Raw genomic sequence first — 13392 nt, forward strand, 5'->3', positions numbered from 1 at the left:
TCAGGAAATTTTCAAATCTAGTAAGTCTTTTCTAAGTCATATATAAAAATACTAAGGTTTGTCTCAGGATTTTATTTTTAGTCCTACTTATGCAAAATAAAGGTGACGTAAAGTGTTTGGTTGTTTTTCATTACAATTATGCCAGCTAAGTTTTAAATCTTCATGAGTCAGGAGCTGTGCTAGCTATGAAATATAAGGCACAACTTTAAATGTTTGTTTCAAGCTGTATTTCCTGGAAACAATTTTTAAAGTGCAATCTTGCTGTTGTTTTTGTTCTAAAATCTTAAAATCTCCTTCTACCTGTTTTTAATATTAGGACTCATATGAGCGAGCAAAGAACATCCTGAAGACTCATGCAAAAGAACACAAGAATTTAGCAGAAGCTTTATTGAAATATGACTTTGGATGCCAAAGAAATCCAAATTGTTCTAGAGGGGAAAAAACTAGAAGTGAGATGATAACTTCTGGGATATGTAACTGATAATTTGAAGAATGTACATCTAGCAATGCAGTAGTCTTATGCAGCATAGCCTTTTTTTCCTCTTCCTGATGTGTATGGCATTAGTGTCACTTAATATTAGTCTGTCTCTTGTGAGCTTCTGTTAACTCATCTATTTGTTGTGTCTCATCAGAAAAAGACACAAAATAAAGCTAGTTTCTCATCCTCTGTTCCCTATACTCTTCGCACAAGAAGTTATTCAGGCGGCTAAATCTCAGGGTTGAATTCAGCATTTTGGTTCAATCAAATGTGTTGAAGCTGAGAAGAAAAGTGTGCAGATACACTGTGTCTTGGCACAGCATCCTGGACCATGCTGCTATGTGTGTGTTTGAAGTGATACCTCACAGTGTGTGCTATGGAATGTGTTATGGAGAGTGACAGAGATGTAAACCAGTAGTGTGTAGTGTAACTAATGCTCATACTCTTATTTGGAGCTAGAGACCACTATTAAAGACTTCTTATTTAGAAATGTAACCAGACATCTCTACGAATGAAGTAGCTACATTGTGGGAGCTCCATGTTAGGCAAAAACATCAGTGGTCGTGTTTCCAGTACTCTTGGGATTAAAGTACACACATGTATGGCTGGGAGAGAAATTTTAATGCAAAACCAACAGGCTAAATGTGTCTAAGCCTCTTTGGACGAGTTTGGGGCAGAACCATGGCAGGGATAAGAGAAATACCTGTGATCTCTGATGTGCTGCTGACAAGATTCTTAAAATTTTTATAACTGTAGTAAATGGATGACAGTGCTTTGATGACAGTGCTTTTACACTGCTGAAGATTCTACAGAATTAGTTTCTCCTAATACTATATATGGGTGTTTGATAATCCAACAGATAATTTCTTCAAAGAGGGCAATGTTACTTACTAAAGAGTAGTTCAGAAAATGTTTGAAGCATGTGTTGTTTCAAATAACATTCCCAGTTCTGTTGTACAGTAGAAGTAAAGAAATAAAACCTTTTCTTTCAACCTGTACCGAAACCTCTGGAAATTCTAAGAAAATAAGAGAAAAGTTTCAAAAACAAAAGCAGTTTCCAATCAAGTGGAAGTGATTGCTAGCAATTAAATGCCAGTAATCTTTTGACCTCATGGAACTGGCTTTTATGAATACACATCTTGATAATAATCTTTCTGCACAATCAATTGTAACCTTGTGGGACTACAAGCTTGTGTTGCAGAGAGGGCCTGTTTTAGCATATTGTTGTTGAAGGTTACCGTACTTGGACATTAAAATAGTTGGGCTGGTGCCAATAAGTGTGAGTGGAAACTGGTAGCTACACCTAAAACTATAAGTAACAGTATTTTAGAATTTTCTGAGTAATGCTTGATTATAACTTAGTTTTTTAGTAGGAGCACATGCATTTTTTTTTTCCTTTCAAAACCAGAGTAACTTTCTTTTTGCCTGTTTTTGTCAGCTTACTATAGTGACATCCCACTCCGTGTGGGAGAACTTCCAAATGTTATAAAACAGTATACAAAATGTCTAGGCTGACTAGTTAGAGTTGTACATGTATTTTAGAAATATGCCAACAGAAACAGAAATATACTGCATATTTGGCATCTGTTTTTGGAGTAATAAAGGTTAATTTTAATTATGCATATTGGTTTTCTTTTTATTCATTGTAAATTGCTATAAAATGTAATACCAAGTTCCCTACTATGTAAATTGAGGTGTATATAACATTTAAAGTTGTAAATAAATTTTGAGAATTATGGCAAAATTGCACTCTCTCTAATGAGATTTCTAGGGAATGTTCTCCCTAGAAATTCAGACCTTTTTACTGCTTCTGTAGTGGGACTTGAAAGGGAACTTTTCCTGCTAAATAATGTGAATCTGCATTTAGAAATAAAAGCAAAAAAACTTTTTTTTGAAGTCACTAAAATCTATATGCAGGGATCTTGTTTGGGAGTTAAGTCCTTTAAGTTCAACTTATCTTCTTCTCATTCAAAAGCTTCTCGCTATATGCATAGAAGTAGAGAAGTGGTATTTCATTGGATCATGAAAGATTTTTACAAGATTAGCCATAAAGTGTGAAAGGGATCTTTTGCTTTCTGGCCAACTTAACAGCACAGGTATTACTGAAGAGTTTATTGTCATTCTTGGTTGTGTGTGCATGTGACATCTGTGGAGTTTCAAAGAAGCTTACCTGTTCAGGCATTGGGTTTGACCTCTGGTGTTCTTTGGGTGCATCTAGGAGCTGGAATTTCTCCTCACATAATCACTGGGCAGAGGTAGGAGACCACTGGATTGGGGTTGTGTGGCAGGGTTTTTGTAGTGAGGATGCTACATGGGGGGCATATGTGAGAAGATGCCAGAAGCTTCCCTATGTTTGATAGAGCACAGCCAGAGGCTCCAAGAGGGACCCTAGACTGGCCAAGGCTGAGCCCATCAGCCACAGTGGTAATGCTTTTGGGATAACACACTTAAGAAGGGGAAGAAGTTACTGTGCAAGAGCAATTGCAGCCAGAGGAGAGAAAAGTGAGAACATAAGAGAAAAACAACTCTGCAGCCACCGAGGTCTGTGAAGAAGGAGGGGGGGAGAAGCTCCAGGCACTGGAGCAGAGGTTCCCCTGCAGCTGGTAGTGAACACCATGGTGAAGCAGCTCTCCCCCTGCAGCCCATGGAGCTCCACCTGGAGCCTGTGGAGGGCCCCACACCAGAGCAGGTGGATGCCCAAAGGAGGCTGTGCGCTGCAGCAGGCTCCTGGCAGGACCTGTGGACCACTGTAGAGTAGCCCACTGGAACAGGTTTGCTTGCAGGACTTGTGACCCATGCTGGAGCAGGCTGTTCCTGAAGGACTGCACCCTGTGGAAGGGACCCATGCTGGAGCAGTTTGTGAAGACCTGCTGCCTGTAGGAAGGATCCACATTGGAGAATTTTGTGGAGGACTGTCTCCCGTGGGAGGGACCCCATACTGGAGCAGAAGACGAGTGAGTCCTCCTCCCCTTGAGGAAGGAAGAGCAGCAGAGATGTGTGATGACCTGACTGCACCCATTTCCTGTCCCGCCCCTCCCCTTGCCGCTGTAGGGGGAAGGTAAAGAAAAGTGGCAGTGAAGTTGAAACCAGGAAAAAACGGGGGGAGGGGGAAGGGAAGGTGTTTTTAATATTTGGTTCTATTTCTGATTTGATTGGCAATAAACTAATTTCCCCAAGTCAAGTCTGTTTTGTCCATGACAGTAACTGGTGATCTCTCCCTGCCCTTATCTCAACCCATGAGTCTTTTTGGTATCTTCTCTCCCCTGCCTAGCTGAGGAGGATAGAGCAGTGATAGAGCAGCTTTGGTGTGTTCCTAGTGTCCAAGTCAACCCACAAAGGCAGCTTCCAAATGTCAGGCAGAGGGTGAGAATAACCTCAGTTCCCTTTAAGTACACAGCCTCCTGCTGTTGAAAACGGGGCAGAGCTAGGTGCTCAGATGGACTGTTGGCTTTTTAAATACCCTTAAACTGGTCACAAGCACAGTGGCATATAAAATAAGAAATTCACACTTGGACATGATTCTGGATTTTCTCGATTTCCGAGGCTGGCATGCCAGAATTTTGCCATCAAGCTTAATACAAAGAAAACGCAAATTTTCAGAGAAAGATGTGGCCTGCTCTTTCTGGCTGCTTCCTACTCAGTGATGACCTAAGTCAGCTGAAATGTCAGAACAGTTTTCTAAATCTCGATCCCTTAAACTGAAATTAAAGCAATCAAGGCACTGGTAGCTTGATCTTGATCTGCTTGGAAACCTCTGCTAGAAGCAAGGAGAGCTATTTGTAAAGCATGTTCTAAAACACAGCCAAACAACAGGATGAGAGGTGAGAGTAGTAACTTTAAATAGGTCACTCTCTCTACTTTTCTCAGAGGTAGATTTCCATTCTTTTTCCAAGAGCTCGACTCCTGTTCCAGTGTTTATTGAGAGACCTTCCTCTGGTGTTGGCCAATGTGAGTGCATCCTCTGCTCCTTCCACAGCATCATCAGTGCAGAAATGGCTGTACTGCATGCCATAATAAAAGCACTAATATGGACAATGAAACATTTCATGGGAGAAGAGGGGACTCTGGTGCATGGGGTTAAGGTTTGGTTTTGGTTGGTTTTTCCCAGATCTAGCTTTGTGGTTAGTGCCCTGTCCTGGAAATTTAATGCTGCTGGCTGTAATTCTGAAATTTAGTGATGTACCATATGGGCTGTAGTTGCATTGGGTTTTGACTGAACTCGGCAGCAGACTTCTAAGATTAATACAAGTTTTCAATCTTTGACTACTATTTCAAGAATTGTTTCTCCTTCTAGAAACAAAACTTCCTCTTTAGCTCCACAGCATTGCAAGACCAACTTTTTTTAATAAACATTTATTCATTATTACAGAGCTAGTTCTGCAGAATATTCAACTGCCTTAGTGATGAAACAACACCCCCAAATTTGGTTTATCTTTCCAGATAGAAAGATCACAGAAAAAACTGAAATTAGAAGGAAACTTAACATAATTTGCAAGAAAGGATACCTTTTATAAAGAATTTAGTATAAGAATTTTCAGGCTGTCATAGATAGAGGGGAGATGTGGTAGGGCGATTGGTGGTTTTATTTGTTTCAATTTCCAAAAAGCAAAAAAGCCAAATCAATCTCCAAAAAGCTCTAGCACCTAGGGATAAAGGTGGACCTGGAAAGATGCATCAGCTGAAATGCACTTCTGGTTTCATGCATGTTAAGTACTCCTCCAAAAAACTGCTTTGTGCTTAATTTATTTTTGCTTTTAGAAAGTGATCTAGGACATGTCTTAGTGATAAGTGTAATCATTACTCTTCAGACCATAGAATTATTAAGGTTGGAAAAAGCCTCCAAGAGCATCAAGTCCAACATTAACCCAGCATCCATGTTCACCACTAACCCGCATTCCTAAGTGCCACATCCACGTTTTTTTTTTAACATCTCCAGGGATGGTGATTCTACCACTTCCTTGGGCAGCCTATTCCAATGCTTGACCACCTTTCAGTGAAGAAATTTTTCCTAATATCCAACCTAACTTTCACTGGCACAGCTTGAGGTCATTTCCTCTTGTCCTGCCACTTGTTCCTTGGGAGAAGAGACTGACTCCCACCTCCCTACAACCTCCTTTCAGGCAGTTGTAGAGAGTGATAAGGTCTTCCCTGAGCCTCCTTTCTCCAGGCTAAACAGCCCCAGCTCCCTCAGCTGCTTCCTGTAAGATTTGTGATCTAATCCCTTCACTGGGTTCATTGCTCTTTGGACACTCCAGCACTTCAATGTCTTTTTTGCAGTGAGGGGTCCAGACCAAACACAGGATTTGAGGTGTGGCCTCACCAGTATCTCTCTAAATTTGAGCAACTAACATAAAATTAGTTTCAAGTAAAACTTCATGTGGTCTCTGCACTTTTTTCCAATTTGAGAAGGTGTGCACAGGATCAAAACATTTTGAGGAGGTGGTGGGATTTGATTTTTAGTTTCCTTTTCTATAGGAACTTGGTTAATAATGGTTTTTGGACAGAAAGTTGCCAGTATGCTTTCATAAATGTCTTTGTTGCATTCCAGATTTAGTGAATATTGAGTAACTGGTCCCACAATTTTTTCTTGGCTGTCAGTGATTTATCTTCACATTGTTATGTAACTTTCATAGCTACTCAAAATGGAAATACCTGTAGATTATGATTCATTGCTCTGAAAATTAGTATCAGTACTTCCTGTTTGTCCTGTTTGTGAATTACTGGATTTCAAGCCTGTGGTCCCCATAAACAGAGATATCATGAAAGAAATAGGATTCTGCCTTGTTTACTGGGTTTCATACAACCAGCCAGAAATCCACAGGGGACAGAGGCAGACCCTGGCTTTGTCACACTTGCTTGATCTCTCAGCAGAAACCCTCCACAGCAGCAGATTTGGACTGAATGGTTTAGTAAGTCCTACACCAGTTTTTCCAAAATTACAAATATCAGTTACCATCATTCGATTTCCAGTGGGTTGCTCCTTATATTGGCAACAAATTATGAATTGACTTCTCACCCACTGTCTTGTCCCTACAGGTCAGAAGACGACGTCATATATTCTTAGGTCTTATTCAGAGGGAGCTCCTCTGCTCTACTGACATGTCAAAGGATGGGCTGTCACTGGTGAACACGGTGGAATTTACGGGTTTACAGTTTTAGGACTGACCTGCTCAAACCTGAGTTGTTTTTCCACTTTGCTCTCAATCAGGGCATGATTCTCCCTAGTAATCCTTGTCCTGTCGTGCCATGGCATGGCATCTTCCATGGTGGTTACTCAGGAGGTCCACACAACTTTAATAACCTACAACATATCCCTTTGCAAACTGCAGCAAACAGAAGATACACACAATCTTCTTAAAGGTACCAAATGTTTAATCTTAGCTAGAAAACAGATCACCAAGACAATAAGGCTTTGAACAGAAAATGTGAGTCCATTTGTCTTCACCAAGAGTTTCTTGTGCTGCATTAGGAGCCTAAGCAGACTTTGTCTCCTGCAGGCTTAGGAGTCATTTTGATACATTCAGTAAACACAAAAAATATTTAACAACATTAAGATGTTGAATCAAGAACACACAAAAATGAGAAATGCAAATACACTCTCTAAGTTTTAATTTCTTCTGTTATTTTTCTTGCCTGGCTTTTTTGAAGCCTTTTTTTTCCCTGATGTATTTATTTTTCTGTCCTTCATTTTTTTCATTTCTTACATTCCCTGAAAGTCACTGCATTTCAGTCAAATATATAATATATATAAAATAGAATACATTTAATGTAGTCATGAGCAATCTTTATAATTTCTTAAGCTAAGCTCTGGCTTTTCAGATTTGGTATTGTGGGGTGATGTGCCAAATTTTCCAAAAAATGTTAAAAACACTGGAATGAAAACAAGACCATGAAGAGCGCCAAACAAAATGACAAGAAACATGATCTTGAAAAGGTCCTAAAGATGTAGGTTTTTGCTGCAGCCAGGACAACGACTCCTAATATAGTAGAAACTGCACCTTGTAATACCGGGTAACCGAGCAGGGACAGCGCTTCGATTGCCCTTTTATTGGCTGATGACTCTCCACTCGTAACAAAGGCATAGGAAATATGAGCAGAAAAATCTACCGAAAACCCTATACAAATGACCAGGTTGATCATGGATATGGAATCGAGATTGACGTTCCAGAACGCCATGAAACCCGCAACACCAACTATAACAGAAGCTATTGCAAAAGTCACCCACAGGCAGCACAACGGGTTGGGAATGAGCAGAAGGGAGACAACGAGCATTGCCCCGGCAGCAACGACAACGTTCTGAACGGTGTTCTGCACTATTACCAGGTACTGGTCGTAGTAGATGAATGCTGGGTGATACACCTTCAGTGGAATACTGCACTGCCTGGCTGCCTCTCTTAACTGATTGAGAAGATTCTTCTCATCAACGGCTGAGGTCACGTCCACTGTCTGGAGGAAGAAACGTGAAGCTTCTATTTCATCCTGAGTCTTGTTTAAGTCCCACGCAAAACTGGAACGAATGCTGAACAGTACAGGTAAGTTATTAAAGAACTGAGTCTTATCGTTTATATTTATTGAAGTGCTTTCAGCGAGTACTGTGTATACTCTCAGCCAGGACTCTGAGAGGTTCTTATCAACGTAGGAAATGTTCTCCAAATTCTGTGCACAGCTCTCAATGCCACGACGAACCGTCTCATTCCAGTAATCTACCCTTTCAGGAATGACAACCATGACCCTGGGTCCATACGTCGAGAAGTATTTCTCATCATCATCATAGTATGGAATAACGTAAGAGTCATCATTAGCCAGATTTCGAAGATCGATGCCTTCCCTGATCTGAGTACACCCATAAACACTGCCACCCAAATACGTTCCGTACAGCAACACCACGAGGAGCTTGACCCATTTATTTGTAAAAAAGGCCCAATACTCTTTAAAGAATATACTCATTGGATGTTCCCCTTCTGGCTCAGAGGACTGCCTGGAACAGCTGCCGACACAGCAAGCGTTGTACAAGCAGGAGTTCTCAGCCCGATCTTTATCTACTCCCACACGCATACAAGTCAGCCAGTGTCGGTTCCTTGCTCCCTTTTATGATTTAATACAAGAACTGCCCCAAAGAAGGTCATGGTATATACATAGCAGAAGATAAAAGCAGTGCCTGTATAGAGGCAGAAAGCTCTCACGGATGGAAAAGCAGTCCAGGTGCCAATGAAGAAGGCCAAAACATCCGTGAGAGTGGTGATGGTCACAGAAAGTGCTGCCTCTGAGTAAGTCTCAGCCAGCAGAGATTTAACATTGGATTTCTCTTTTTTCCTTGAACTTTGTTCCCAGGAAGCGATCATGATGAACATGTCATCAACGCCAACCCCTGCAAGAGGAGAAAAGGTTAACTCTGCATTGCAAATGGCAGCTTCCACTAACACCCAACAAAACTATGACATTAATCACATCGAAGTCTGCATAAAATTTTGAAAAAGAAAGTTGGGCTATTAATATTGCTTTAGTGGTGATACAAGTTACAAGAGAATCAGGAAAACAGATCCTGTGTGTGTAGCTAAATGTAGTACCTTTCAGAAACTCTTGGTTACCTGATGGGTTGTTGATCCCTTCCCCTTCTCTGCTGAAGGTCTGAGCACACCTACTCCACTCTGGAAAGTTCTTGTATCTGCTGTCCACATGTCCACTGATGCAGACAACACACATTCCAAAGCATTATGTATTCTGAAGCTCAGCTATCCTTACCACTGGAAGTGTCCTCCATTATTCCTGGAATCTCCTTCATCACTGCAGCAACTTATACCAATAATTTCTTGCTCTGCCATCAGCACAGAGGGAGAACAATTGCGATCCCCGTTTTCCAGTGGCTCACTTTTTATGCTCTTTGCCCTCCACTTCTCTCCAGTTTATCTTTCAGCACTTATTCATGATTTATTATTCATGTATCTTCACATTTACTGATGCACCCAAAAATATTCCCCACCAGAATCCTGGGAAAGACTGGACACTGGGCTTGGGGGTTTGCTAAGACACCAGAGTAAGTGAGCTGAAATTTGAAAAGGAAGCCAATGTGCCTCTCTCAGCTCTGCCAACTCTCAAGATTTTAATCACACACCTTTCAATATTATGCCAATGTTGTCAAGGGCTCTTCTATTCCCCAAAAATTAACCACACAAAAAGGGAAAGCTGGGTGAGTAGAGGAGTGAGCACAATGATTTAGCCAAGCGTAAGAGAATAGATGAAATCACTCCCTGCTGCCTGAACAGGCAGTTGCCAGTAGACAAGCAAAGATGAAGTAAGCAGCACATCAAAAGGTACTAGTGGATGGCAGTGAGCCATGCTGCTTCCAGAAAGCAGGCAAGTACAAAGCAAATCATCCTATGGACTGAGAAGTTGTTTGCTTTAATGCAAGGAGGACAAAAGTCTGCATGTTATTTCTGAAGATCTGAAGGGCTTCAGCCCTTTCCCAGGTATACAAAAGGGTTTTTCTGACCCTATTCAGAGCCGCTGCAATTGATGAGCAAACAAAAACAAATACAAAATGCATTGGAATCATGCAGGAAACAAAAAATGATGCTTGCCCTAAAGAGCATTTGCATTAGACAGCTAAGATGCACAGGCTCTATCAACCTGGAAATTCCATGAGCTTTCCTCAGCATGAGACCAAGCCCAAGAAAACTTCACATGAATTTATCCCATAGGAGAGCAGATAAGGATTTTAAAAGCAGTAATTTATTTGCAGCAACATTATCGAAGGGCATTTGGAAAGTTCAGCACTGCCTGTCAAGCAGTCTGTGCAACAGTGATGTAATGATACCAATTTTCTTGGGTTTTTGTGGGGAGCTGCTTGCACAAATGGTGCATCACTTCAGTTGTGTAGCTGAATGAGACTGGCTACAAGGACACTAGAACAGTGCCAGAAGTATTAACCTTACCACTCTCTCATTTATAGTTTTCACACCATAGCAGTGGAACTAGAGCAGGCATTGTTTTCTGGGAAAAGCTGCCCTTGCTCCAGAACACAGCTGAGCTGAGCTGAGGGGCTCACCAGCCTGTAGGAGCTCTAAGGAGGCTGCACCTCCAGGTATCTGCTCCCCTCAGTGCACCACAGAATGTTGTATGATCCGATGCTCATGTCATAGAAGACTGACACCATTAGGTTGTTTTAACTTTGCTTTAGTCTTTGATTCAGACTCACTTTTCTACTTACCCAGAATCAAGAATGGTGCGTTTGCTACAGTGACCACAAACGGTGCTCCACAGAAGAGCATCAATCCAAAGCTGCTTAACACAGCTAAGCCGGCAGAAACCACTCCACAGCAGGCAAGCCAGACATTATTTCTTATACAGCTCAGTCTGAAAATATTTCAAGGAATATCTTCATTACGTGTCAAATATTCACCAAGGTGTTTGGCATGACAAGTGCACAGGTACCAGATACCCTGTCTGAAGAGAACTCCTTACGAAAGTTGCTAGGAGGGCTCCCAGCTGTCAGCATTGGAGAAGGTTAATTTCTCTAGGAGGTCCTATATGCATTATTACCACTGGCCAGCTATATTCAGAAGAGTAAAGATGTGTACAACAGAGATGCAAAATGAAGATACATTAGTTCTACCAGTGAGGCTAGACTTAGGGTGACCCAAAAAAATGATGAATTTTTAGAAGCTCTTTGCTTTTATGTGGGTTCTCATGTATCACATCAGTATAATACAGAAGCACCTCCCAGGCAGTAATGCCACACAGAGAAACTTTCTCAGCAGGCAGATTGGCTACCAGCTTTTTGCCAAGACACCCCTGAGGGCTGGCTCAAGGATTCCCCAAGAAATGTTCTAACGGGCATGATGCTTGATGCAAGTGCTAAACCAGGCAGCCCATCCTGCAAGCAGAACATTTCTTCTCAATACAGTACACAAACACTGCTGTACAGCTCACCATCCAACACCACAAAGAAAGGGCAGGTTAAGTTCTCTGTGGACAGCAGATAAGGCTCTGACTCTACTATCAAGCAGAACACCTAGAGCTGTACCCAGATTTGCAGTAATCTATGAGGCTAGTGCTCATCCCCCTGAACCTTAACTAAGCTCTGAATGCTTGTTCAGGTATTCATCTGCTACTTATCATGAACCCCATCTAAGCAGTTGGGAAACATGCACAGGTAGACAAGAAAGAGCAAAGAAATACATTTTGCCTGTTATGAAATGTCACAGTCTGCAGCTTCAAGAACGCTTTCACTCGACCAGAACAGAAACCAGAGCAGAAACCCACAGAGGCAGGTAAAGAAGAGCAGAAGTCACTGCTCATTGAGCCATAGCTTAGAAGGCATTTTACCTTAAGCAAGAGATGATTGCAAAGTTTATTGTCAAGAAATACGTTACGGAGAAGAGCGGGATTACGCTCTTGGTATTTCCTTCAAACTCCTCTTGTCTGGACAGCGACGTAAAGTAAGTCACCTGCCATTAAAAGAGCAAGGAAAGAAACGATGAAGCACATTTTTTTCTTTTTGGTCTTTGTACACACGCACAGGCAAGGCTAAACATCACGTTGGCACTGTAGCATTGCCGTGGCCCTCGCAAGCCGCAGGCCACCCGCCTTCTCCCCGCACCGTCTCCTTTCCTTTCCACGGCGGGGCTGCCCGGACATTTCGGGGCTCGGCGGCTCCGCACGGCCGTACCCGCCCCTGCGTTACCTGAATGGAGCTGAGGTCCAACTCCCTCAGCTTCGACGAGATGTTCCGCAGGAAGCTGTGCAGCCACTGCCGGCTGTCCTCCGCCTCGGGGCCGTCCTCCCGCAGGTAATACACCAGCTTCAGGGCCCGCGCCGACAGCAGCCGCCCGCCGTCCGTGTCCACGCCGCCCAGCGCGGCCCCCAGGAAGACGCTGCCGTTGACGGGGAACTGGAGGCTCCCCGGGGCGGGCGGTGGCTCATCGCCCCTCCGCGACAGCAGCGGGTTGGGGCTGGCGCAGCTGCCGTCGCTGCGGGCGCAGAGCCGCTCGTAGTCGGGGTCGCGCACGGTCTTGTCCAGCCGCAGCACCTCTTCCCACGCCGTCGGGTCCAGCACCGAGGTGCCGTTGGTCACCACGGCGATGAGGGCGGCGTAGGCGCCCTCGGTGGGCAGGCGGGGGGCGGAGAAGCGCTGCGAGTCGTCGGTGGGGAAGTGCCGCCGCACCAAGTCGCGCTCGGCCTTGGCGGGGCCCCCCGTCGGCGTGAACTGCTCCTCGATGTCGTTCGCCTGCCGCTGCGGCAGGAAGAGGAAGCCGGCGCCCAGCCCGCCCGACAGCAGCAGCGGCACCAGCACGAAGGGCCAGGGGCAGGCGGCCACGCCGCTCGCCAGCCCTTCGAAGAGCCGCCGCAGCGGCCGCTCCAGGCAGTCGGTGTTGCGGCAGGAGCAGCGCTCCGCGGGGTCCCGCGGCCCCGCCATGGCCGAGGCGGGGGCACGGGCTGCCGGCGGCAGCTCCTCGCCGCGGGCGCGTCCCACGCCGGGGGCCGCCGGTGCGGGCTCTCTGAGGAGAGGAGAGGGAGAGGAGCGGGAGACGAATGGAGATAAATGGGGAGCCGCCGTCTGTCCGCCGGGGCCGCGGATGGAACAAGCGGTATTTCAGCGGGCGGACCCGCCCTCACCGTGACTCAGCGGGGCTTCCGCCGCCTCCCCGGGACGGGCAGGTCGGGGGCCGCGCAGTCCCGGCTGCCCCGACGTGCCCCGCCCTGTCTCGGATCCCGCTGGGTCCCCGGTCCCCCCCGTACTGAGCGCGACTTGGAGCCCGTCTCCGCCGCCGTGCGGGCGGCCGGCACGGCACCGCTTCTGCATGTCATCTGCTAGACCTCACCTCACAGACATTTTTACTGATTTCGCTGAGGCTGCTGCAGTCGTTAGTTAACCACTAAGGACTGCTCTTCCATCTGAGAGCAAAACGCAGACA

At 44.6% G+C, this 13392-nt stretch overlaps 1 pseudogene; it reads right to left on the reverse strand.

The window, feature by feature from the left end:
* Window positions 1-6832: 6832 nt before the first annotated feature.
* Window positions 6833-13130, reverse strand: LOC116798733 (annotated as a pseudogene).
* Between the last annotated feature and the right edge of the window lie 262 nt (window positions 13131-13392).

This window comes from Chiroxiphia lanceolata, chromosome 1, assembly GCF_009829145.1.
Source record: "Chiroxiphia lanceolata isolate bChiLan1 chromosome 1, bChiLan1.pri, whole genome shotgun sequence".
In the NCBI taxonomy this organism is placed as follows: Eukaryota; Metazoa; Chordata; class Aves; order Passeriformes; family Pipridae; genus Chiroxiphia; species Chiroxiphia lanceolata.